The 25,557-nt window shown below is 50.7% G+C and overlaps 1 protein-coding gene across 3 annotated transcripts in view; it reads left to right on the top strand.

The window, feature by feature from the left end:
* The first annotated feature begins 10,045 nt into the window (after window positions 1-10,045).
* The window catches only part of CASZ1 (castor zinc finger 1), a 150,602-nt gene continuing 135,090 nt past the window's right edge, over window positions 10,046-25,557 (top strand). Inside the window, exon 1 of one of the 3 annotated variants that reach the window (XM_066375046.1) lies at window positions 10,046-10,182. The gene's annotated coding sequence lies outside the window, so the exon portion shown is untranslated. Of the gene's footprint in view, window positions 10,183-11,166; window positions 11,287-24,432; window positions 24,545-25,557 lie in introns of those variants that run through there. The other 2 variants (XM_066375047.1, XM_066375048.1) reach the window with 2 other exon arrangements.

Raw genomic sequence — 25,557 nt, 5'->3', positions numbered from 1 at the left:
ATCCTTGTCCAGTGAGGATTGAGTGTTGGGGTGCCTCCTGGCCTGGGACTCTCTTGGGAGGGTCTGAGCCATTGTTTGGGGCCCCGGAGGACAGAATGAGGTTGCCTCAGGGAAGAGCAGGAGCCTTGGTTCTGGAAGGTCTGTGGTGAGGTCCTCGCAGGTCCAGATTAGTATTCAGTATTTATAATATTTCCATAATGGTAAAACAAAAGAAAACAAGCAGAGAGAATGCATTTTTAATCACCAATCATTTCTCTTTGTTTGTTGTGAATGAACAGCGAGGTGAAATAGTATTTCATAATCACCCCATTCGAAATTTCTTCCCCACAAAGCACCGAGAAATCTCTAAATAAGATAAATAAACAAGCCAAGACCTTAAAATAAATTCCAGAGGGCAGAGTTTTATGTGTGGGTTATCACAACTGCGGGAAGACAGGGGCTGGGAGACGGGGAAGAGAGGACAAAGGGACAGGGGCCTTGTCAGTCACCTGGAGTGAGAGACCCAGGTCTAGGGCACCCACAGGCGCAGGTGAAGAGAAACAGAACAATGGCGTGAAGATCCCAAGAGTAGAACAGACTCTCCACCCTTCACTTTCACTTTCATATCCTTCCAGAATCTTCTGGCTCTCATCCTTTCACTATGAATCAAGAGAACTCCTATCCCCTGCCTCCATGGAGCTTCACAATCTCCCACTCAAAAGGCTACCCATCCAGGAGTCTTCCCTGTCTAGTGTCTACCTGCCCCCCACTCCCACCCCCACCCCTGAATTAGTCCAACCTCTCAATTGATAGAGGAAGAAAACATTGCAAAGAGAGAACCAAAGGGACATATCCAAGACCTCCAGCTAGCTAGTGTCAGAGCTGAACCTGGAACCCTGGGGCTTGACTCCCTGTCAAGTCACCCCTCCTCTACCTGCGCTTATCAGCAGGTATCTTTCGGAAGCCTTCTGGGCCCCTGAATTTTCTTCACTGGCTGTTTCTGATTATTTCGTTTCATGCATCTCAGCATCTCCAGGCCCTCTGCTGCCTGGCACGTGGGGGCACACACCATGTTTGTCTGGTACATGGAAGGGTAAGTGGATGAGTGGGTAGATGGATGGATAGATGGACGGAAGTGTGGATGGAAGGATGAATAATTAGATAGATGAATGGATGAATGACTGGATGGATGGATAAATGAATAAATAAGAGGTCAAAGCTGATTTGGTCCCCTCACTCCCGCTAGCTATGACTAGATAGATAGATATCCAGTGTAATCTAGTTAACATCTGGGGTCCTGGTGCCTTGAAATTATATCTTCGACAATCCCCTGAAGGACTCTGGAAAAAAATCACCTTCTAGCCCACCCGACCCCTTCCAAGTAGAAATTTGAGGCAAAGCTCTAGGGCCAAGCAGACCTCCAGGCAGACCTCTAGGGCCACCCACCCTCCAGGATGGGTGACTAGGTTTCTACATGGTTATAAAGAGCACTGGCCTGGGGTCAGAGGACCTGGGCTCTACTCCCACTCTGCCAGCAACTTGCTGCATGGTCATAGCTGAATAAGTGGCTTCCTCTCTCGGAGCCCGTTTCCCCCCTTGGAAATGTTCTCTGAAATGTTCTAGGCTCTGGGTCAGGCCCCTTCTATGTGGACAACTCAGTCAGAGCTTGGGAGAACTCTGCCTCTGGAGCTCCTGTTCTGTGGTTTGGGCAGCACTGCCCTCTGTGCCCGAGCCCTGCTACGTTTAGGAGCACCGCTCAGCCCTCTCCAGTCTTATCCCTGGTCGGCCACTTGCAATGGGGGGTAGCTCCAAGCATCAGGATATTCTCAAAGCCAGGTTGGATGTTCTAGCCATGGCCAAGGCCCATACTCCCTCTGAATCCTATTGAAAAAATAATAAAAAGGTAATTACTTTGTCATTACTGAACACTGGTTTGTCTTTTTTTTTTTTTCTTAAGCCATGACCATAAATAACCAGCCTATTACCCTTCAGAGTGGACACACACATCTGTGCAGACCTGCCTCTTCGTGTACGCGGGCTCACCCCCCACGCCACCATGCCCTGGTATACGCCACACATCCACACGCACGTGCACATCAAACACAGAGACGCTGACCGTTCACCTGACAGTTTCTAAGCATTCTCCTAGATATTAAAAATGATCATAATAACAGCTATTATTTGTGCATTCAGGTTAAGTGCTTGGCATGAATCATCTCAGTTAATCCTTCTGACAATGCTGTGAAGCAGATACTGATTTTGCTGCCATTTGACAGATGGAGACACTGAGGCTGAGTAAGGTCATACTGTGAGTAAGTAGCAGAGCTGGGATTTTTACCCTGGTGACCCAATTTGGAAATCCATGCTCCAATATGCCAATTGTTTAAATGTAGATTTAAAAATTACACACATACGTCATAGTCTACTGGGAGAAAACAATTGTAATATGATGTGATAAGTGCTGTGGCTATAGGAGGTCAGTGGAGGCATCCAACCAGTTTTGGGTAGGGGAACATCAGGGAAGCCTTCCTGGAGGACTCATACCTGCTTTGGTCTTCATGGGTGAGTGAGAGAAGGACAAGTAAAGAAGGGGAAGAAAGGCCTTCAGGGCAGAGGGAACAGCCTGGACAAAAGCCTGGAGGTGGGAGCTACGAAGGTACTTCGGGAGCTCTAAGCAGCTCCATGTGGCTGGAGCAGAGGGTGTGTGACTACATGACAGAGTGTTGAGAGGTGAGGCCAGAGAGGCGGGCAGGGCTGTCGCACATCCGGGCCAGGTTGGCACAGTGGGGCAGCCCTCCCCCACCCACATTCAGCTGCCTGGCACTCCTGTCCGTGTGACACGAGGGCACCTCATCAGCAAAACAGCTCTTTCCTGCCTCCCCGGCCAGCCCCGCCCTCCGTGAGACACCGTGCCATGGGCGGCGGCCAGCACCTGCACAGGTGCCCATCGGGAGGAAGCATGGCTACTTCCGGAGTCCCACAGCGGGCGCCTTTTGCTCATGTCCTGGCTGCGCCAACCCTCAGGCGGGATTGCAGCCTAGGACAGAAGCAGTGCAGCTGTGACTGGTCCACTTTGCTTCTGCTCTCAGAGGTCTGTGTCTGTGCTGATTCCAGATCAGGGAGAGATGGAGAGGAAGAGGAACAGGCAGGGGTTGAGATAGGTGCCCACATGGTCTGTGGCAGGAGCCACAAGGCCACAGGAGTGTGGCTTTTGCTCTGAGGACAGGTGGTGCCTTTGACTTCTCCATCACTTTGTTTCCCTTGTTCAACAGGTCCTTGGCGCCAGGCCTGCCCCTCCCCGGCAGGCCTGGGAGGGGGTAGGTGTCGCCCATGGATCTTTTCGTAGGAGGTGATGTCAGCAGTCAGTCCTGCCCCTCACCTGGCTGTGTTTCCCTGTATTCAGGTGTCTGTTGATAGCGTGAATGTAATCTTCCAGCCTGCAAACAGAACACAGCCATACCCACATAGACCCAATCCCTCCTTTAAAGGGACATGCAGTCTCACACACGTGTATACACACACTCTTCCATACAGATAAAATCAGACTCACACCTCAGCACCAAACGATAAAGACACACCAACCCACACACATCCTCAAACCACTTACGCAGACTGCTCGGTGGGCTTAAAAAGGTGTACCTGGTGGGTTTCATTTAAATCCATTCTTTTAATTTTTTTTTAAGCACAATTCACACCCAAATACATGGCCCTTGAATCAGGGTTTTTTGTGTTTCTTTTTTCTGCATTATATGTACATTTGTATCTTTCTGTTTTTCCTGAACTATTAGCAGCACAAGCAGATTACCCTCTTTTTCTCCTCCAGAAATTTAAGCAACTTTTTTTTTTTTTTACTGAGACAGAGAGAAGGATAGACAGGGACAGACAGACAGGAATGGAGAGATGAGAAGCATCAATCATTAGTTTTTCGTTGCGCACTGCGACACCTTAGTAGTTCATTGATTGCTTTCTCATATGTGCTTTGACCGTGGGGCTACAGCAAACCCAGTAACTCCTTGCTCGAGCCAGCGGCCTTGGGTCCAAGCTGGTGAGTTTTGCTCAAACCAGATGAGCCCGCACTCAAGCTGGCGACCTTGGGGTCTCGAACCTGGGTCCTCTGCATCCCAGTCTGATGCTTTATCCACTGCACCACCGCCTGGTCAGGCGCAACTCTTTTTTTTTTTTTTTTTTTTTTTAAGTTAGATGGTTCAGAGGCTATTTTACTGGAAGAGGTCATAGAGATCAGAGACCCTGGGACCTAAGGAAGTTTTCTAAAAGGAAAAAATCAGTCACCTGAAATTATTCCTGTTACCAGGCAGGGGTAACCATAAATACCAAAAAGGTAAATTAATTAGGACAAACTAGAAAAGTAAAAGGTTGAACCGGATAGCAAAATAACGTGGCCCTGACCTGGAGCTGAGCTAGAGCTCAGACAGGGGAAAGAAAAACAGATACAAAGTGTGGCCCCTGAGCTCAGAAAACAGGTAGTATTTATGGCATAGAATTCCCTAGGGACCTTCTGTCCAGAGAGGTTTCTGGAAGGTGTGGGTGGAGGGGGAGGAAGAAGCAGGAGCTCATCTCTGTTGAGGCTGAAAGACTGAGGTAGACCCTACCCACCCCTCTGCCCCCCTGGAGTTGAGCAGAGGCCCCTGGAAGTCTGGGCTCAGGCAGAGGCCCTGGAAGCCCAGTGCAGGGGCTGTGCTCCCTGCTCCAGCCGCCCCTTCTCATCTCTGCCCCAGGTTATGGGTCTGAACAAGGCCGCTCAAACCTTGAAACAACCCCTGCTTGTGGCCAGCACGGTTCTAATAAGGATTCATTACTAGAATCACAGACTCTTTCACCCATTAAATTAACAGGGGTTAAAAAATAAAGAGAGAGAGAGAGAGAGAATACCAAAGGTTGGAGTGTGTGTGGCAAGATGGGCTCCTGGTGGGAGGGCAAATTCACACAGCCTTCTGGGAGGGGCAATGTGGCATTGGGAATGGAAAGCTTCAAAACGTATGCACACTCCTTGATTCAACAATCCCACTTTAAGGAATGTGCACAATTATTTATGGGCAAGGCTATTCATGCGAGTTATTTATAATAATGAAAAGAATTGGAAACGAGTGCGACGCCCAAAATTTTCAATAATGAGGACTGGTTAAGTAAATTATGATCAAACTCTCTCATACAGCCATTAAGAATCATGTTGTAGAAGAATATTTAATGACGTGAGAAAATGTTCACGCTGTGTAGACATAAAAGGTGAAAATCAAAGTTAGGTTCAGTGTGACTCTGTTTTGGTAAAACAAAACCAAGCGAAAAACAAAACAAAAAGCAAAATCTAGACTGGCAGTAAATACACCAAAATCAACAGTGATTATTCATGGGTGGTGGGATTACAGATGATTTAAAGTTTCTCCTCCCGGTTTATCCTGTATTTTCTGAATTTTCTACAATAAACACGTGTTATGTTTACCATCAAAAACAAGCAATCCTGTACTTTGCAAAAAGAATGAGGGAATTTTTTTGGGGGGGAGGAAGGACTTGACATGTTCATCAACTTGAATGGGATTTGGGAACCCAGTTTAGCGTTTTGGAGGGGGGAAAGCCCCTCTCCTTTTCTCCCTTCCCAGGATTCCTGAGAGAGAAACATTCATACATGAAAGAAAAACAGTCAGCTTTTTTTTTTTAATTACAACTTGCCTAGTAATCATCATAATCACTTATCTCAAGTATTTGTCTATTGTCTCTAAGCGTCTATTGAGCACCTACAGTGACGTTAGCACCACGCCAGGTCCAGTGAACCCCCAAAACAGACCTCACCCAGGGAGAACCTCAAAGCCAGGAGTAAGTAGCTTAAGAAAAAGGAAAAACAAGCACAGTCTGTAAATTTTTAATTTAAAAATAGTGATTCTTGGCCGTTTAGAGAGTACTTACTGAGTACGAAATCTGGTGGTTGGTCCTGTGATGTCTGGTTCCTTCTGCCTTTTACTAGATTGAAATAAGATTTCCAGTTAAAGGACAGACCTGCTCTACTTCCTCCCTCCTCTTCTCCCAATGCACTCACATTCAAGTCTCATCTCTTTATGAAATGCAAAAGTAAAAAATGTTTGTTGCACTGGGGTAAGTCAGAGAGGATGGCTTTTGTCACCTCCCACCCCACCCCAATTAGCTGGTCCTGGGAGTGAAAAGCTTTGGCTGTGGAGTCAGACAGCCCAGCTCAGCCTTGGGAAAGTTACTTCTCTGTGCCTTGGTTTCCTTATCTATATAATGGGTATATTATAATAGCAACCACCTCATACAGTTGTTGAGAGGGTCTAATAAAATAAGTGCTTGGCATGGTGTCTGGCACATAATAACCACTCAGTAAACAAGCTATTGGCCTATGATTAGGTTTTGTTTTCTATCACTGCAGAGGATTAGAAATAAAAAAAACTGACCAGGAAGCTGAGCTGTGATTACTTTCACAGCTTTCCCAAATACACAAACAGGGTGTAAATTAATTTGTTTGACCCTCAATCACCGAGAGCCTCCTGGGTGCCAGGCACTGTGCTCGGTTCCTTGGCTTCTGCCATAAAGGCACAGACCCTACTCTCAGGAGTGTGAGAGTCCTTCCCGGAGATTTAGAAATGGGAAAGGTGCTGGGTCACTTGCAGCCCACCTGAAGACATGGCACTTGATAGGTGACCTCGAAAGAGTCTTTAGTTGACTCCACTTTTCCTTTGCAGCCTCCTCTGTTGGGGGACAGTTCACCAGAGCCATGTATTTCCCCACTGTCGATCCCTGGCCAAAGGCCAGAGGCTGGAATATTCAGCAAAGCCACTGTGCCAACCTGGAAACTCCTGGATTGAACCAGCTTCTTCTTTCTCCCCTAGACTTTGTCCTAGGAGCTTTTTAGTGACTCTCCTCAGCATAGGCACCTTCAGGGCAGGAACCACATAGGCTTATCTTGGTTCAATGCTTGACTCACAGAAAGTGAGGGTCTACTATGTGCCAGGCACTCTTTGAGGTGCCGAGGACATGAGGGGGCACAGAACAGTCTCTGACTCCAAGGAGCTCCCAATTAGCAGGAGCAGCTGGACAGAAAATATGAGAACACACTTGAATAAGAAAATCATTGTACAATAGACACTCAGACAGGGTAAAGTGATAGAGGCTGGGGAGCTACTTTAGGGAGCAGAGACCTGAATGATGCCAAAGAGGCAGCCGCAGAAAGGGTATTCCAGGCAGAGGGAACATGTGCAAAGGCCCTGAGGTAGGAACAAGCTTGGTGTTTTCCAGGACTGCAAGAAGGAAGTACATTGGGGGGCAATGTGATTGAGGGGAGGGTAGAAGGAAGTAAGGTCCAGGGACAGGCACTGGTCAGATCTTGCTGACCATGGAAGTTTGTATTATTTTAGAGAAAGCTCGGGAAATGCTAACATGAAGCAAACAAGGAAAAGGGCATCTGATTTCAGTACCTGCAAGGGGAGTGGGAGTGGGAAACAGGCACTAGGAGGCTTGAGAGACTCGGGGCTACTGTTTGGGTATGGTCCTCTCTCCTAACCCCTTGCTTTGGTATTACGACTATTATTATTTGAGTTGAGTTCCTTTTCATCTTACCCCAATGTTCTCCTTCCACCCCCACTAGACAGTTTCTAGTTTCCCCAACCCTAGATGAGGTTCCTTCAAAGGATGTAGAAGGACTCCTTGGGGGGGTGGGAGAATTGCAAAGTATCTGAGAAAAAATGGAGGGAAGAATAAATGTTTTGATAAAAGTTTGATGGGTGAGATGTAGCTGTTGGGGTAGGCGGAGGGGGAGGCTTGGAGTGGGAATGTGGGGAGGGGATGGACTAGCAACTCCTCAGCCAGCTCCTCAAAGGCCCGGCCTACCTAATTCATTTTTGCTCACCCCGCCTTGCTATAAGGATCTGCTTCTCACTGGGGCTCAGAAAATGCCGATGGAATGAATGAATGAGTGTAAGCTGCTCTTGGAGGGGGGAGAAAGAACAGAGGAGAAAAAGGAAGGGAGAGAGGAACAGGAAGCAATGAGAAGTAGAGGGAGCATTGCATGTCCCAAGGAGCAATGACAATTACTGGCATTTATCGATCACTATCTTGGCCCACGCACTTTTCCTACATTAACTCATTTTAGCCTCTCAACAAGCCCAGGCAGTAAGTTCTATTATTATCCCCATTTTACTGTTTAGGCAACTGAGGCACAAAGGAGTCAAATGCCTTCATCAAGGTTATTCTGCTAGTGGGTCACTGGGCTGTGACCCCAAAGCCCAAGCCATTAACCACTTCATCATACTGCCCAGGAGTGGAACAAATCCAAGCCAAAAATTAGAAGACCTTACTTGCCACTCTTCAGGTCACTACCTCTCACTATACCTCAGTTTCTCCTTTGCAGAATGTCAGGATGGGGCTTGGGATCTTTGGGGCTGTGCATTGTGCTGAGTTACCAAGCGCAAGAGTCTCATAGGCCAGCAGCGAACTCCAAACTCCAGGGAACTGAAGATGTCTTTGATGGGGACAGGATAAGGAGATGGCAATGGAGAGTAATGGGTCAGTGGGGATTGTTAACTATTGATGTGTTGCTTCTTCCTGTTAATTATGGGGCTAAGGAGGGGAGAAGCCCATATGAACCTGGGAGGTGTGTCTCATGCCCAAATCTGGCCTTCCTGTGCAGATAGACAAATTCCTGAACCTGTCCTAAACCCATGCCGAGTGGTAAGGTGACAGTCTCCATTTTTGAGTTGATTTCTTCCCCGCCAATCTAAAATAAGCAGAGATCACTCAGCATATAAAGGATGAGACTTCTCCCCCAAATCTGGAGAGTTTTAGGGGACAAGGCAAATCTTGGCCACCTCAGGGCCAGAGGGCCATAAGAGTCCTGGGTCTCTATCCGTTTATCAATTAACTTCCATCTTAGGCAGGACACAAAATGCATCCCAGCAGATGTCTCTCTTGGACAATTACCATACAGGGCTTCTGGTCACTTCCAGTCCTGAGAAGCTGTGCTGAAACCGTGCAGATTAGGTCCAAAACCTACCAGCTTGCAACAATGCTTACCACCATCAGCCTATGACATACTTTGAATTTTTATTCATTTATTCTACAAATTACTTAGCTATTTGGTTTACTATTGTGGTCAATTTCTCACTTATCTCACCATCTGAGTGTTTCCCCCTTTCTTTCAGGTATGACATTATTTGCATCCTGTCCTTGTTCAGAAGGAAAAACAGGTAAAGTGAGTAGCTCAGTCCTGGGATGGGGAGGACCTGGCCAAGAAAAGCACGACCAAAGCTATTGGGCAGAGGACTCCTGCTAACCTCCAGGCTCAGCCTGGTGTGCCCACCTCACACCAACTGGGAGGTGGCAGGGTGGGTCAAGCGAGAAAAGGGAGTTTCTCCAGTGCAGTATGAAGGTTCCCCCTCATAGAGGCTCTCCTCTTTCACCTGGGGGCAGGGGGACCCCCAAGACACTCTTTAGCCTATTGCCTTGTTTTATTTTTCTTTACAGATCATTTCACTCTCTGAAATAATATTATTCGTTTTAACGTTCATTATCCGCACACCCACACCCCTCTTCATTCTTCACGGCCTAGCTTGCTCACTTAAAGATTTATTTCTTGCATAGCAGAATGAATGAAAAACTCCCTTGCAAATAACAAGTGCAAAGTGGATATGGAACCGTGAGAACATCACGTTCATAACATTTTAACTTGCAGAAAAAAGCTAGTGCTTCAGGAAAAGTGACAAGCTCACTGGCTCTCTCGGGTTCATTCAGAACAGGTGAAAAGCAAACTACTCCTATCCCTCCTCTCTTCTTCCGCAGCCTCAGCTCCACTAAGTTGAGGAGTGTAGAAAGGTTTTCCAGCCGCAAAAGGGAGCCGTGCGCTCAGACGCTCCTCGGCTGGCCGCTTCTCGGGGCGCGCGCAAGCCGAGCTCAGGCCGGGCGGTGGGTGGGAAGAAACCCGGAGGGGAAGGTCTGGGGGTGCGAGGGTGGAGCGGAGCCCGGCCCCGCGATCCGGCCCGGGTTTTTTATGCCACTCAGTCGCACGCTCCGCCGCGGAGAATTCCATAATCACAGCGGGCGAGAGCGGAGACTGGGAGCGAAAAATCCGGGATCCGGCAACTTTGGGCAGCGCATGCGCGCCCGGGGCACTCCATCCCAAACACACACACACACATTTTTCCCCCGGACTTGGAAAGTCACCCAAAGCCGCCCCAAGTGCAGGTAAGAGACTCCGCGCTCCCTCCGCCACGGCCCTCCCACGCCCCTCAGCTTCGCAAGACTCCAGGGGTGCTTCCTCGTGTAGCCCCCTGTCCCGGTGCAGCCCCCCCCCACCCCCGGGGCTGCCGCTTGCAGCCGGGAGCGGGCGAGTGAGCGAGAGAGCCAGCCAGCCAGCCAGCGCGCGGCAGCTGCCACCCAACTCTGGCCGTGCGGGAGGCAGGGGGCACGGAGGGCTGGCACCCGGGCGCGGGGCGGCGCGTCGCCCGCCGTGGCCAGGGGAATGCCCAGCGCGCGGCTCCGGGGGAGGGGAGAGCTGCTGCTCCTGGGGGTCACTTACTCCAAGTGAGGGGGCGGCGGGGTAGGGGCGAAGAGGGGGAGGTGCTAGGCGAGAATGCAGGACTTTGCAAATAGGGTGGGGGCGCACCCCGTGCCGCGGGCTCGGGGGGGGGGGGAGGTGCTCGCCAATACCGGATAATCACTCCTTCCCCGTACGCCCCCCCCCACAGTTGCAGGGGCTCATGCGGTCTCCAGGGCAAAGAAGAAGGCAGGGTGAGGGGCACCTGGGGTGACTTTGCAAGACTTTGTCCTGGGGAAGGGGTGGGTGGGGGAAACCCTCCAGCCGACTCTGTGCCCCACTATCAGGGTATAGGTGCTACTGGCAGAGGTAGGCAGTGTTCACTTAGGTTCAGAGTGTCAAGGGGTGCCTCCAGGTGGGAAAACGAAGTCAAGAGGTTGTTACGATGGGGGGAGCAGTGTCCTCTTTTTCATTGTGCCTGGGAAGTTTGTCTCAAGTGCGCGGCTCCGGGCGCGGCAAGTGGCTCTCCTCACTCCCTCCACCCCCATCACAGTCTCCCCGGGCGCAGAGCTGGCAATGCTGGCACAGGGAGCCAGGGCACCGACTCAGAGCTGTGAGGCTGTCGGCCGGAGCCCGCCTGGGTCCTGGGAAAAGTTCGGGGGAGTTGCCGCGGTTATTATGTGCGCTGGGAGAGAAGTTGCGCCCGGGGACATGAGACACTGGGCTGGCGGGCCGGCGGGCGGGTGGAGCGGTGCGCTCCCAGGGGTCTTGACCGAAGTGGGAGAGGATCTGGCGGGATCTGTGCCCCAAGGGTAGGTTGAGGGTGACCTCGGGGCTTAGCATTTGGAAAAGGGGAGCCTAGAATCCAGGGTTACGCGGCTGAAATAGGCACCAGGTGGAGGACAGAAAAAAAGAGTGGCTTGTGGGACGCAGGGGGGCACCAAACGGGAGAGGCCCGGGCTACCGATCGCTTGGGGTCGAGCTTCAGGGCAAAGGAGCGTGTGGTGGCTGGCAGCGGAGTGTAGGGAAGCGGGGCTCCAGGGGGCGCACGGGAATGGGGCATCAGGCCCGGCCAACAGTTAGGGAGCTACCGGGGCAGGGGGCCGAGTCGTGCGTCTGGGGTGAGCCGGCCGGGCGGAGCGGCGGCCGGTTTATTTTTACTCGGTGGCATTTGCAGAATGTGCAGCTGATGGCCGTCGGCCGCCAGGAAGTTTTGCTTTCTGTTCTTTCTCTCTTTCCGAAGCTAACGCGGCCAGGAGCAGGCGGACCCGGGAACCGGGTCTGGGAAGGGAGGGGGCGACGGCTGGGGTGGTAAGGTGCGGGATAGGGGCGCGCTGGGGCGGCGGGCAGGGTCTGGCCCGACGAGGACGGCAGGCTGGCCCTGGGCCGCTGTGGAGCATTTGGGCGAATGTTCGTCCCCAGCGTTGGAAGATTCTCGGCGAGGGGAACAGGTGTATGCGCCGTCAATCACGGCAGGAGGAACACTGGGGGCGTAGATTAAAATAATAATAATAGATTTTTTTTCCTAGGGGGTGGGTGCAGATTCTTCTTCCAAGTCATCCCCAACCCGGGTCCGGAGTTGAGGGAGGAGAAGAGTGCGGAGGGCGGCGGGGGGCCGCTTCTCCCTACTCTCGAGTTCCTCCTGACCCAGCCTCAGCTTGGGAAGCCGGCCCAGGGTGCGGCGAGGACCTCCTTCCAGTCACGCTGGGGAGGGTGCTGGTGCGGGAGTGTATGATTTGTTCACCAGGGAAACAGCGAAAACACCCCTCTAATGAGCCTGGATATCCCCCAAACCCGGCCGGATCAAGGGACGACTGGGGGGTTATGCGTCGCTGCCCCAGCAGAGTCTGGAGGCACGACCCTCAGTGTATTTGGTAGTTCCGCCAACACCCGGTACACTAAAAGAAATGGGGGCAGCGAGGGGGAAACGGCCAGGCTGGTCGATGGGCAAAGTTGGTAAATTTAGGAGGTCTCAAAGCTGGTACAGGCGCGCGGTGGGGACTGGAAAACAGAACGCCGGGTAAATTGGAGCGTGCCCCCCCCCCCCATTGCGCGCGCGGTCACGGACACACACACACACACACACACACACACACACACCAGGCACGTCGCTGTCCTAAAGGGAGCTGTCCGGGCTGAGCAGGAGCAGCTGCGCCGGGCGTGGTGAGGGGGGTAGTTTGTCCTCGCGGGCAGCGCCCGGGCTGCGCTCCACGTGCCCAGAGGGGGCGCTGGGCTGTTCGGCGCCCGAGCGCAAAGCTCCGGGTTTGCGCCCTGGTGGCAGCGAGGCGGTGCGTCTCGGGCGTCCCGCGTCTTCGCCGACTCTCGCTACCTCACCCGACGCCCAGCCGCTTTCCCACTTCCCAAACTTAGCTTTTTGGTTTACCCTCCCTCGAGCTCTCAGACTCTCTGCGGGGCAGGGTGAGGAACCTCTCCCTTCCCGGCAGCGACCACTGCCTCTCTCCCCGGAACCCCGCGAATTGGAGAGATAGCCCCCCCATCTTGTTAGCCACCTTAGAGGCGGTTAACGGGAGTTTATGGGGAATATTGTTGAACTTCAGTAATCAGGTTTCCAGCGATCTTATGCCTCCTGTTTAATTTATTAGACTAGTTATTTATTCTGTTGATGATAATCTGTTGCTGGTTTCTATGGAGATGTTAAACTGATCTCTTTCAGAAATCAAACTCCATATGCACTAAAACGTTTAAAGGGGCAGTGCTTTCCTCCTTTTTTTTTTTTTTTTTTTTTTTACCCCTTTGGTTTTGTTTTTTAGACTTTGCACCTTGCAGAGACTTCGTGTCTTTCTCCGAGTCTTGGTGAATTTTATTTCCTTCTTACGAAGGAGAGGAGCCCGGAGACTCACGCTTTGTGGCAAGTACAGCTTATTATGGCTAGAAGAAAGCGAAGGCTTTGATCCCTAAGTTGTATCATCATTTAAAACAGATCATTTCACCACCACCCCCTTCTCCCCCATCATATAAGAGCAAAATTCTTTCAAGATCAAAGAGTCCAATCTAAAAAAAAAAACCCCAACTATTGTTTAAAAAAATAGGAAGTCAGTCAAATGTGAAGCTCTCCTTTATATCTGCTCCCCTTGTGTTTAAAGATTTTTTTTGAATAAGAAAAACAAAACTTGTAGCTCAGCTAATTTTTCATACTTATTAATAGTTTATCTTGCCCCCCCTTTCTTAATTTAAAAAGAAGTTCAAAGTTAGATTTCTCTGCCTGTGGGGGTTGAGGTATATTTGCTTCTCTTTTAGATCCTGACCATCTGTTTTTGGAAAATTAGCCTCTGGGAAGAGGGGAAGAGTTTTTAACTCAAACTTAATACAGTGCTTTAATTTCTTTTAAATACCCAAATATTTTAAAGTCCCTCATTTCCCTACTTTTTTTTAGGAGAATAGCAGCAACCTCTGTGTGGTGTGTGAGAGCATATGAACTTTTTCTCCTTTCCCCCTCTCCTCTGGTAGTCTTCTGTGGAGCTGTGACTTTGAGGGAGGTGGCTGCAGTGAATGAACAAAGTAAGGCAGAAAAAGATTATCTTGGTTTGTGACGCTCTGAAAAATTGCAAACCTACTCTGAACTCCCGATGTTTATCACACTGACAGATATGATACAAAGCGATTGCATTTCCTAATGATCCTTTGGGACTTAGTTGTAGGTAAAACCATTCAATGCATTTTTAATATTAAAGTAAGGCCTGGGTTCCATTTTCTTGGAGGTTGGGGGGAGTGGTTGTCCCTCTCTAGAGCGGATGCTTTCTGAGTATACTTCCCTCTTCCAGCTTGACCGCCCCCCTTCTACCCCTGCCCATTTCCATTCACTTTGGGGAGAGGTGAGCCACACACCAAGGCATTTGGCTTTCATAAATAAATTTATATCTGGCCAGAACGTCCAATGCTAAATAAGAGCACACTTAAAAAAAAAAAAAAAGAAGAAAGAAAAAACAAACCTCAGACTCCACCCCTGCTATAGGAAATAAAACAGAGGTAATTCTTGACTTTTTTTTCCCCCCTTCTGCCATTCTGCTTCTTTTTTATATTATTTTATTTTGGAAGGGGGTGGAATGGGTGTTGCTTCTCAGCTCAAAGAAGAGAAAAGCTCTTCCTGTTACTTTCTTCTGTGCTGCATTTTAGAAATTTGTTTCATTTGGATTGCAAATAGAACAGAGGTTTAAGCCTAGAAAAGAACACTGTAGCTTTAAACTCAGGAGTTTGCATATTCTCCTTGTATCTTTCCCCTTTGCTAATTATTGTGTTGTTTTCAGAGCAAATATGTCATATCCATGGCGACCGGGCAGGTTTATTGTCTTTCTGAAGCAATAGCTCACATAAGTAATTAATGACTTTCTTTTTTTTCCCCTGGCTTAGGTTAAACAGATCATTCAAGGAAAGTCATATCTCTCTCTCTCTCTCTCTCTCTCTTCTCTCTCTCTCTTTCTCTCTCCTTTTTTTTTTTTTTAGCCCAGTGACATAAGAACATGAGTTAGAACAAGAAAATACTTTAACCAAGAAGTCAACAGCTTATTTTCCTCCATTTCTTTTAAAAGCTGAAGTGTCAGCTTTCAGACATATGAGGCTGTCATTCTTGCAGCCGGGAGCTGTGCAGCCCATGCCTGGGTTGGAAATCCATTTGAAGGTTGTGCAGCCGGGAAGCGTTGGCATGGGGGGGGAGTAACCTAGAGGAATTTGCTTTTGAGGTTGGGGGAAGCACTCCAAAATGAGTATTTCTCTTATATTTAGCAGAATTTAATTAAATTGTTTACAGGAAAGAATGAGTTGGTAAAAATGCATCTCCCTCAGCATACCCCTTCTTTTTCCCAGTCTAGTTAATTGGAAAGACAAAGTTTTTCTTTCTGATTAACCTTGAACTTCAACTTTCTCCAGCCTTTGTCTCAAGTGCTTTTTCCTGGAAAAGTACCTTTTGGAATCCCCTCTGGTTAATATTTCCAGAAAGACAGTGGGGTTTTGTTTTTATCTTTTCCCTTTAGATCTACGATTTGAAACTGATTTCTGCTTCTCAGGAATCAAGAGCTTTGATGACTGACTATGACTTGGACTTTTACAACTTCTTTTTTTGGTGTGTGTGTGTGGGGGGGGTTGGCTTTTGAGGATGTATGATGATATAGTGAGCATCTCTCTCTTCTGTATCGAGTGCCAGTATTGGGGAAGGTAGAACAGTTTTCCTTTTAAAAAAAAATCACCATGTATGTTCCACCCCTTTTCAAACGACCCTTTTGCTAATAAGAAGCCTTATGATGTCACCCTTTAACTCTAGAAATATACTAGATGTCCAACTGATATTCCCCAGTGGCCCTTGGCCTCCCACCCCACCCCCAAAGACATACGACAATTAAGCTCATTTATACTTTGTTCCCATCTTTTTAAAATTTCATGTATGGCCAAGGTTTTATGTGTGTCCTTAAGAGAGTGGAATGTGATGAAGAGAAAAGCATTTATATTATATTTATACTCCAACACAATTAAAAAAGGATATCTTCCCCCACACACACACACACCCCTATGTGAAGTAAGTTTAAAAAGGCTGTGTGAGTCTACTGAATGACTCTTCCGGCGTTTGGCTTTAAAAATAAAAATATCAAGCAGAAGAGAGATTTATTTGGTATCTGGTTTCTGAAGAGGAGAAGAGAAGGCCGGGCAAGTCTGATGCGGAGACTCCAGCGGAGTTGTAATTGAGCCCGTAACCTCTTGATGTCTATATCAGAAAAACAGACATGAGCACAGGGAACCGAGGAGAGGCAAACAAGCCTTGTAGAGGAGGGAGCTCAAGGGGAGATCCACACAGAGAGAGAGAGAGAGAGATTTAATTTATAGACATTTTAAAAACCGTAATTTCATTAGGATCTGTTCTTCCCCTTCTCTGAAGGGCAGCCCGGCAGACCGATATGGCTGGTCCCTCTGCCTGGATGTATGGCGTGGCTTGGTGGGCGCGCACTTGGGCATCCCTGCTGCCTCTGAGGGTTTGTTTTTTTTTCTCTGCCCACTTTCTGCTGGCTTCCTCATTTTGAAATTAAAAAACTAAAATAGTCAAAAGTTAGCCATGGCTTTTGGCTGCCTGGTGATCTCCTGTGTGGGTACCACACCGATCAGTGACCAGGTCTGACTCCTGCCTGGCCATTGGCATCTATCTGTGTGTCTTCCATCTGTCGCCAGGCTGCCTGTTGTTCCAGCCACAGGAGGCCACTGGGGAGAAGCCCCCTCAAGTTCACCAAGTTAAGTTACTGTGGTTCTGAGGCCATGGTGTCGGAGGGGGGGGGGGGAAGCTAACGTGGGTCGTAAATTCTGCAAAAATTAATCAACCGTTTAAGAGCTGCACGTTAACGAGGTTGTGCGAGCAAGTCAGGCCCTTCTCCTGCTCCCCTTGTTCAAAGTCCAGCAGAGTGAGGGGTCGCCTGAGGGGTGGGGAGGGAAGGGGAGTTCTGTTTTGTTTGTTTGTTTTTTGATCTGAATAATTGAGAACAACTAAGGAGGTAGAAGAAGAGAAAGGGGTTTATTGATTGTAAATCCTCAAGTGCCCTTGTTCCATATTGTTGGAATTTCTTTTCCCTTTTGGTCTGGATTTGTCCTGTGTGTCTTTGGTGGAAAAGACACGTAGAAAGAGAGCAAAGGGGGGTGTAGGGAGAGAGAGAGAGAGAGACATGTGGCTCCTTCGGAACTCATTATCATTCTTAATAAGTCTTAAGGAATAAAGAAGAGCATTGAGTATAAATGCTGGGTAATCCTAACACTTCTCAAGGTGAGAGGAGTCTTGAGGACATAGAGAAAAGAGAGAACAGAGGAGGGGGTGGGAGGTGGGGGCCCACGTGGCCTTGGGGAGAGGCAGGCCTAGGGTCTGGGAGGCTCTGCAGGAGGCCCGAGCGCTGGGGTGGTGTCGTCTGAGAGGACACAGGGGCCCTCCAGGAGAGGGGGACTTGCTGGGGCAGGGAGCAGGGATGGTAGGAACATACGTTCCGGGGCAGCCCAGCCTCCTGTTGTCCCTCCTGAGCTCTGGCTCTCCAGCCCGCTCAGCCCCTGTCCCCTGGCCTCCGATCCCCGCGGGCTCCTCTGCATTGTCCTTTCTGGGAAGCCTGAGAGACAGACCAGCGGCCAGAGCTCAGCTCCGGACACTAGGTGGCTTAGAGGATCTGCAAGGCTTTTCAAGAGGAACGCTGGCGTCCTCTTTCCTTCCCGCTGGTGGGCTCCGCTGTGCCCGGTCTGCAGGCGGCCCTAGCAGACACCCAGGGGCATGGCACAGCTCCCAGGCTGGTGCTCCCAGTGAGCTGCTTCCAGGCAAAACAGGGATGAGACTGGGTACAGCTTTCCTGGGTGCAGGGGCGGGGGCGCTGCTCAGGGCCACTTGCAGGAGGCACATTTGGAGCCCAACTCTGTATTCTCTGCCACCTAGGCATGAGACACTGCCGAGCCCGTGGTGGGGTGTCTCTGCTTCTTCCCCATTTGAGTTCATGTGCCCCCCCATGAGAATCCTCTTAATAAAAAAAAAATCTCATTAAGCATAAATACTGCTTATACTTTAAGGATTTCAGAGATCTTATAAACCCAGCTAAGGACCCTCTGGGGTCCCTTGCTCTGGTGGGCTTCTTTCTAATCCTCCAGCCATGGTGGGGGGAGCGGCAGTGAGGAGGCACTATCGGTTATGGCTGCCACTCCCGCCCTGCCTGCCGCAGTACTGGGAGAGCGGAGCTGCGCTGGACTGGGACACAGGGTCCCCGCAGGTGGATCAGGGCCACACGCAGGCTCCCCTCTGAGGAACCGTACCTGCTCAGGTAGATGCCCCACCCCGGGCCCAAGGCAGCCTCCCCCGACCCCCATCAGGCTGGCATTCTCTGGGACTCCGAGGGTGTTGGAGACAGGGTCTCAGCCAAGGTCACATCTGAACCATGGATCGCTTTCTCTGGGGACAGAAGTGGGCAGGGAGACACAATTCAGGTTTGACCTACTGTCATCAGGTTTTGCTTTTTTCTTCTTCTTCTTTTTAACTCTTATGTTTCTTTTGGAAAACAACTTCGGGAGCATGCAAAAGGGGGTGTGTGGGAGTTAGAGATGAAGGCTGGTGACTGAGCTGCTGGGAAGCCCGGAGGGAGAACGGGATGGGTTAATGGCGGGTGGATTCTGCTCTTCTGTTGTTTAAAAGCAGTAATAACCAAATTGCCTGCCCTGCATGTGCCTCGCTGACGAGATTTACCCAAGGAAGTGGTGCGGCCTCTCTGCTGCTAGTCCCGGGGTGGGTGAGCCTGTGTGTGTGTGCGTGTGTGTGTGTGTGTGTGTGTGTGTAAAGGAGAAGAAGGGGTGGGGGATTAGCTCTGCCAGGCTGGCACCCTTCCCCAGCACTAATTGCTGGCAGAGTACCCACAGGGGCTGTGCCAGCGTCTCCAGCTCCGCCCGCACCCCTTGCCCGCGGGGAGCTCAGCTGTGCAGCTTTGCTATATGAGGGCCATTTCCGGGCCCACTAGTCCCGAGACTCCTTTGGGACTTTCAGGGAAATCTGATCCTTGGTGGGGGGACGTGGTCTGGGATAGGGTGAGGCTTGGGTGGTCCAGAGTTCCGTTGAGGTCTAGTCACCGGCATCAGGAGACCCCGGTTCCAGTTCTAGATCTGAGTAAAAATCACAGCAGGGCCTTGGGCAAGTCATTTGACCTCTCTGGGCCTCAGTTTCCTCTCTTATCAAATGGCCTCTGACCCTACCACCTTCACAGAGTTGCTCTGATGGTCAGCTGGCCTCGTCACTTGAAAGGCCTTTGAAATAATTAAGCATAATGAAGAATTTGTCATCACTTTGCTAAGTACAAGGTGCCCCCGATGGCAGATAAGCTGCTTTTATATAAAATGGTATCAATCTCAAAGGCGGCCCCAGTGACTTCTACTCCAGATAGTCCTAGGCATAAGGATGTAGCGTGTGGTGGTGGTGGTGGTGAGGGGTGGCATTTTTGTATCAGGTTACAGTTTGGTTCTCTTATCACTGGGAGCTTAGGCTAAGTTGGGGAGTTGTTTTAGGCAGTATAGGGGACCCCATTGAGGATGTGGGGTGTACTTAGCCATTTTGAGCCATGGGTTCCTTGAGGAGTAATATATATTGTAGCTTGTGGATTTTGGAGCCAGTTAGCTAGGGATCAGAGTCGTGGCCTTAGATCAGTTCGTTAACTAGCCTGAGCCTTGGTTTTCTCATCTGTAAAATGGGGATAGCAGAACCTCCCTTTCGGGGTCGGATAAGCTAAGACATGTGAAGTGTTTAGAACAGGCTTGGCACTTGCGTGGGGATGAGTGGGGGTGCACTTGCTGCCCGCCAGGGAGTACGGTGGGTGGGGGCGTGAGAGAGCTTGCCCTCTGTACCTCTGGGGGCCAGGACTCCGCCAGGTGTGGAGTGAGTGCTCCAGTGTTGGTTAGAAATTCCGGATTTTGTGTTTTATGTCTGTGGGCTGCCTTGCGATCCTCCTGGTATTTTTAGGTTGAGTCAGAAGGGGACAAGAAGCAAGACAATATTCTCATTTGGAGTCGACCCCCCACACAAGGCAGGGGCCATTGTTCTCTTTTCTCCATTGTGGCCAGACTGATGTTCCTGGAACTTGGGGCGGGGGGGGGGTTGCAGTTTGGGACGGGAGGCAAGAGGTTTGGGGGTAGCGGCAGACCCTGGGAACTGGTGCAAGGTGCCCGTGGCCTCTGCCTGTGTTTGCACAGCCTGAGAGCTTGATGCTGGGTGCCAGGGGTCTCCCCCGGGTCTGCGCATTTGGGCTCCACGCTGATGAAGATGGTGAGGCTGGCAGAGGTTACGAGCATGCTTTTGGAGTCGGGCCGAGTCCCGTGTGAATCATGTTTCTCCCAGTTCGGCAGATTCATTCCCCTCATCCTCTGTATCCACATCTGTAAAATGGGGATCGGAATTCCCATCTTTTGAGAGAGTGAAGTAGAGGACAGTCATCATAACTAACATTTGCTGAGGTTCGAGTCAGAGCTTTATTTTGTGGACTGCGGTAAGCCCAGTAAGCCGCACCGAGTAGGGACTGAGGGATGAGGGTGAGATGATGAGTAACAGGCCAGCTTCGGGCCTGAAGCAGGGTCCCCTGGGTGACTGGAGCTAGCTATGGAGGCTTGGGTGGAGCTGAGGTTCCCTCTGCCCCGCACCCTTGGGCGGTCCTGTCCCCCGGGAGTCACTCCCCAGGCTCCGTGGAGGTGTGTGTGGGGAGTCCCGGAGAAGAGGCACAGGCAGCCTGGAGGCAGTGACCTAAGGAGGCAAGGGCATGGGGGGCTGTGACACGGGGAGCACTGGAGGGGCGAGGGGCACTTAGGGAAGATGAGGTGTATGAAACTCCATCGGCCTCTCCCATTTCACTGCGCTATGCCAAAACACCCCGGTTCCTGTTTCACTATCTGAGATCTGGGAGCAGGTTAATTTCCATGACGAACTCCAGGCCACGTGCTCGGAGGATTTATCTAATTAAATTGATGCTTTTTTTCTAAGAAAGAAAGAAAGAAAGAGAGAGAGAGAGAGGGAAGGAAAGAAGGAAGGAAGGAAGGAAGGAAGGAAGGAAGGAAGGAAGGAAGGAAGGAAGGAAGGAAGGAAGGAAGGAATAGAAGAAAGTAAGGGAAGAAGGAAAGAAAGAAGGGAAGGAAGGAAGGGAGGAAGGGAGGGAGGGAGGGAGGGAGGGAAGAAGGAAGGAAGGAGGGAAGGAAGGAAGGGGAAGGGAAAGGAAGAAAGGGAAGACAGGGAAAGAATGATAAGAGAGAAGGGAGGGAGGGAGACAGATGAGCTGGAGGCAGGCCAGTGTGTTTTGGAAGGCCATGATGGAGTGGGGAGATGCTTGGTGCTGAGGCGGAGCCCTCTCTGGTGGACCATGCTTCCATCTTCTGATGCTTTTAGTTCATTTCCAAAATAGCTCTTGTGCTGCAAGGAAAACGGGTGGCTGGAGGAATTCTGGATTCTCCAATACAGTAGCCACTAGCCCATGTGGCAATTTAAATTAAATTAAACGACACGTTCAGTTCTTCAGCGAACTAGCCACATCTCAAGTGCTCCATAGCCACATGTGGCTAGTGGCTCCTGCATTGGGCAGCACGGATAAGAACGTTTCCATCATGACGACATAAAGTCCGATTGGTTAGGAGGGCTGGGACCAAAGGGATGACCCTAAGGGACAGCGGTGGAGGTAGGGGCTGGGCAGCAGGGACAGGCCCACATGTTAAAGAGGGCTCGCTACCTGGTGCTAAGGCCTCTGTGGTGCTGGGGCTGCCTCCTCTTTAGATTCCAAGATTCCACTGTGAGTTTCCTCTCTCCTGGGGTAGTAGAGTTGGTACGGTGGGTCTAGAGTTAGGCAGAACGGGGTTTAAGTCTTTCTCCCATGTATGGTCTTTGTGACCTTGAGCAGGGCTCTTAACTCTCCGACCCTGTGGAGCTGTGCTAACAGTAAACAGTACCAGCCTTGCTGGGGGTCCTTGTGATCTCTGAGCTGATGAGCGCAAGCACTTCATATAGCGTTGGGCACCGAGCGTGCCCTCGAAAAGTGGGGACCACCGTTATTATAATAATTATTGTAATTGTTGATATTATTTTCACAATGAGTATTGAAGAGCTTTCATGACTGCCAAGTTCTTAGGGACACTCCCTGATCAAATGCTGATTTCTCCATAATCAACCTTTGCCAGAATTAGTTTAAATGAGCCCCCACCTCCCCAATCCCTTTCTTCAGGGAACTTCCTTTGGATCTCTTCTTTCCATCTCTTCCCTGTCCCTCCTTTCTTTAGGCAAAAGGAAGAGTTGGAACTTCCCCAGAATTAACTGTTGCAGGTCCTTCTACTTGTGAGTCAAGGCCCCTACTCTGCCTAACACGTGTGTGCTCACATGCGCGCGCGTGCACACACACACACACACACACACACACACACACACACACACTCTTCTCCATTGGCCAAACTACATTTGAAAAAAACCCGAAGTATTAAAGTAGGGGAGAGCAGATGTGGCCCTGGCAGGGCTGGCTGGCTAGGTTGTTCGGGACGAGGGCGGGGGCAGGGTGGTGGCCTCTGGGAGGGACGTGTGTGTTTATTCTCAGACATTGCCCAGTGCCCTGTGTGCTAATGTGGGGCTGAAAAGTCCCCCGCATTGTGCAGGCTCCTTTCCCCGTGAAAAGGCAATTGAGTCAGTGAGTTCCGAATGGATTGGAGCTGACAGTAAATGAGAATTTGGCAGTGGGTAGAAAACAAGCTCCCCACCCCCTACCCCCCACCCCCCAACACACACCCACACCCACACATACACACACACACACACACACACACACACACACACACGCACACACATACTCACGCCTCCCTAACCTACCCAGGCGTGCTTGGTTTTTAGAGGGGTTTTTGAAAAGAATTCCAGTTTCTTTTTGTGCGGATCAACATTATCAGCAGGGGCTCTACCCCAGCCTGCCCCCCTCCTAGGTTGCTGCAGCCCCCCTCCCTGTCGCCTGGGTGGCTCCACCAGCGATCCCGAACGAGTTAAGGGCTGAATCGACTCTAGACCCAGCTGTATGTACATTTCACTCTGGGTTCCTGAATGGAGCGATGTGCTGTGCTCAGCACGATTGGAGACTGTCTGCCCTCGGCGGCCCACCCGGCCCCCGCTCTGCTGGGCTCGCTCCACCAGCTTTCGCGGGGACCTGCCGCTGGCAATGAGGGCTCCGGTGCCCCACGCTGTGGGGACCTTGCTGGGTGCCCTCCCCACGCCCAGCCTACCTTTAGAGACCTAGTTTAACGTTAAAAGAAAGGGTGCCCCTTTTTGAGCTGGCATCATCCCTGGTTTGCAAAGAAGGCTTGCAATTTCGAGGTTTTTGTATGCCAGGAGGGAGGGACCCTGTCCTCCTCCATGGCTCTCCTCTCTGCCGTATCCAAACCAGTAAATCGGGGAATAGCTATTTACTTGTACCTGGCCCTTGCCAGTGGTCCCATCTCCCCAGACTTAAGCGTCCTCAAGAGAGCCAGGAGGGCGGAAATACTGCCACCTTGCAGATGCTGCTCCAGCACCCCATATGTGTAAAATGACATCCCTTTAGCCTGACCGCCCGTCTTCTCTTGGTGGAGATGTAGAGCCTCTCCTCTTTTTTTTGTGGGGGGGGGGGATAAGCAATAAAAAAGCACTCCTTTTGGCAGAGTTACAACCTGCTCTTTGGGGTTCCCGTGTCACCGTGGCTGGAGCTGCCTATCAGGAGTCCTCTTCCAGGAAAGACCTGCTACCTGGTAGAGTGTGGTGGCTTTAGGAGCTAAGCTGGGAGAGGGGTCCCTGTGCAGAGGCAGCACAGAAAAATGGTTAAGTGCACAGGTTCAAATCCCCACTTCCTCATTTATTAGTACTGTGACCTTGGGGCAACTCCCTGCCGCTTGGGACCCTCAGTGTCCTCCTTTGTGAAAGGGGTATAATAATAGTGCCCACAGCACGGGGTTTCCAAAAGAGTAGAGTGAAATAATCTGGCACACAGTAACAAGGGGTAGCTATTATTGCTGCTATTGCTATTACTACTCCTGCCTCCCCGTCTGTCATCAGGAAAGCAGGATGGTGAGAGCTCAGGCCTGTCCCTGGTTTCAGGTCCCAGCAAGGCCAGCCTGGAGCCTGTGCCTGGAGGCTGTGTCCACCAGAATTCAGTAAGCAAAATTGCTGAACCAGCAAAGCAAGCGTGTCAGCCCAGCACAGAGCCCTAGAGGCAGCAGGGAGAAGGCGTGCATGCCCAGGACCGGGCTAGGACCCCGAGGTGGCGGCCCAGGGGGCTGGCCTGCCCAGCCCAGGGTGGAGCCGACTCCCAGGCGCGGGCGCCATCTTGGTTTCCTCAGCTTTTCCTCAGCAGTGGGGAGTGGCCCTTGCCCGCCCTCGGGAGCAGGTGGCCTTTGCAGTCTGGCACCTGTTCCTGAGGGCGGCTGCCAGGGAGGTACAAACCTGGGATCGCCCTATGTGCCCTCCGAGTCCCTGCACAGGCAGGTTTCCCCCTCCCCCGGAGGGGCTGGCCTGGACCTGTCCCCGTCCCCGTGGTGGAGGTCACAGAGGGGCTTGTCTCTCACCCCAGCGCCCCCTCCCTCACCTGCCAGGTGAGTCCCAGGAGAGTCAGGACCAGGATCCTGAGGTCTTTGTGCTGGGGGCTTCCTTGGGGGGTGGGGATGGGCCCAAGGAAATGGGGTGAAAGGATGTGGGTGAAATCAGACAGGGTTCAGGGAGAGTATCTATCTTCCTTTTGCCCCCATGGGGCAGCAGGCAAGCTGAGTTGATTGTACATTTTCACTTTATTAAAAGAGGAAGGAACAAGGCATCTACCGAGCAGCACCTGTGTCTCAGGTGCTGGGCTGTGACTTTCTGCAGGATCGGCAGACACGCGACAGGCAGAGGTTCGGTTCCCATTGTACCAGTCGGGAAGCAATGCTCAGAGAGGTTAAGTAATAGACCCGCGTTCACCCAGCTGGTGACAGGAAAACCGGGGTTGGAATGCAGATTAAGATGACTCTGAAACCCATGCTTCTTTCCGTGCTGTGGGGAAATAGAACTGCATTTCAAACCGTTTAGAAAATATATAAAAGGGGGGGGGCATCACCAATCATTTGACTAAGGTAACACCGCCTGGTTTAATATTTAGTGTATTTCCTGCTGGTGTCTTTTTCCTTTGGCAACTGTTTATATTTTATATACATGCATTCTACGTAATTATAACCATAAGAGAATATGGTTTTGGTGGAGACCCAGGACAAGGTGGGAGGGTCTCCTGAGCTGGGGGGGGGGGCCCTCTGGGGAATGATTGATACTCAGCAAAATGGAAACCTGGTTTTGGCCCTGAGCCATCCTTTCAGTAATGAGGTTCCTGAAGTTGCTTTGGGGAAAGCAAATTGGGTGAACAGGGAGGCGAGAAAGACCCTCGCAGTCTCTCCTGGGTTGGTTTTGCTCCGTTAAGTGGTAGAATTTTCCTTTTAACTCACTTCCTTCTTGCTTTTGACAAATGGGGATATTTGTACCATTTTCCCAAATGACCTCCTCTCCTTGGGGTAATGAGAAAATGAAAGTCTTTGCTAAGTGCTTTGAGATATTCAGATATAAAAAAAAAAGAGAGAGAGAG

The sequence above is a fragment of the Saccopteryx leptura genome, chromosome 3 (genome assembly GCF_036850995.1).
Source record: "Saccopteryx leptura isolate mSacLep1 chromosome 3, mSacLep1_pri_phased_curated, whole genome shotgun sequence".
Classification (NCBI taxonomy): Eukaryota; Metazoa; Chordata; class Mammalia; order Chiroptera; family Emballonuridae; genus Saccopteryx; species Saccopteryx leptura.
This window is presented reverse-complemented; position numbering and strand designations above follow the sequence as displayed.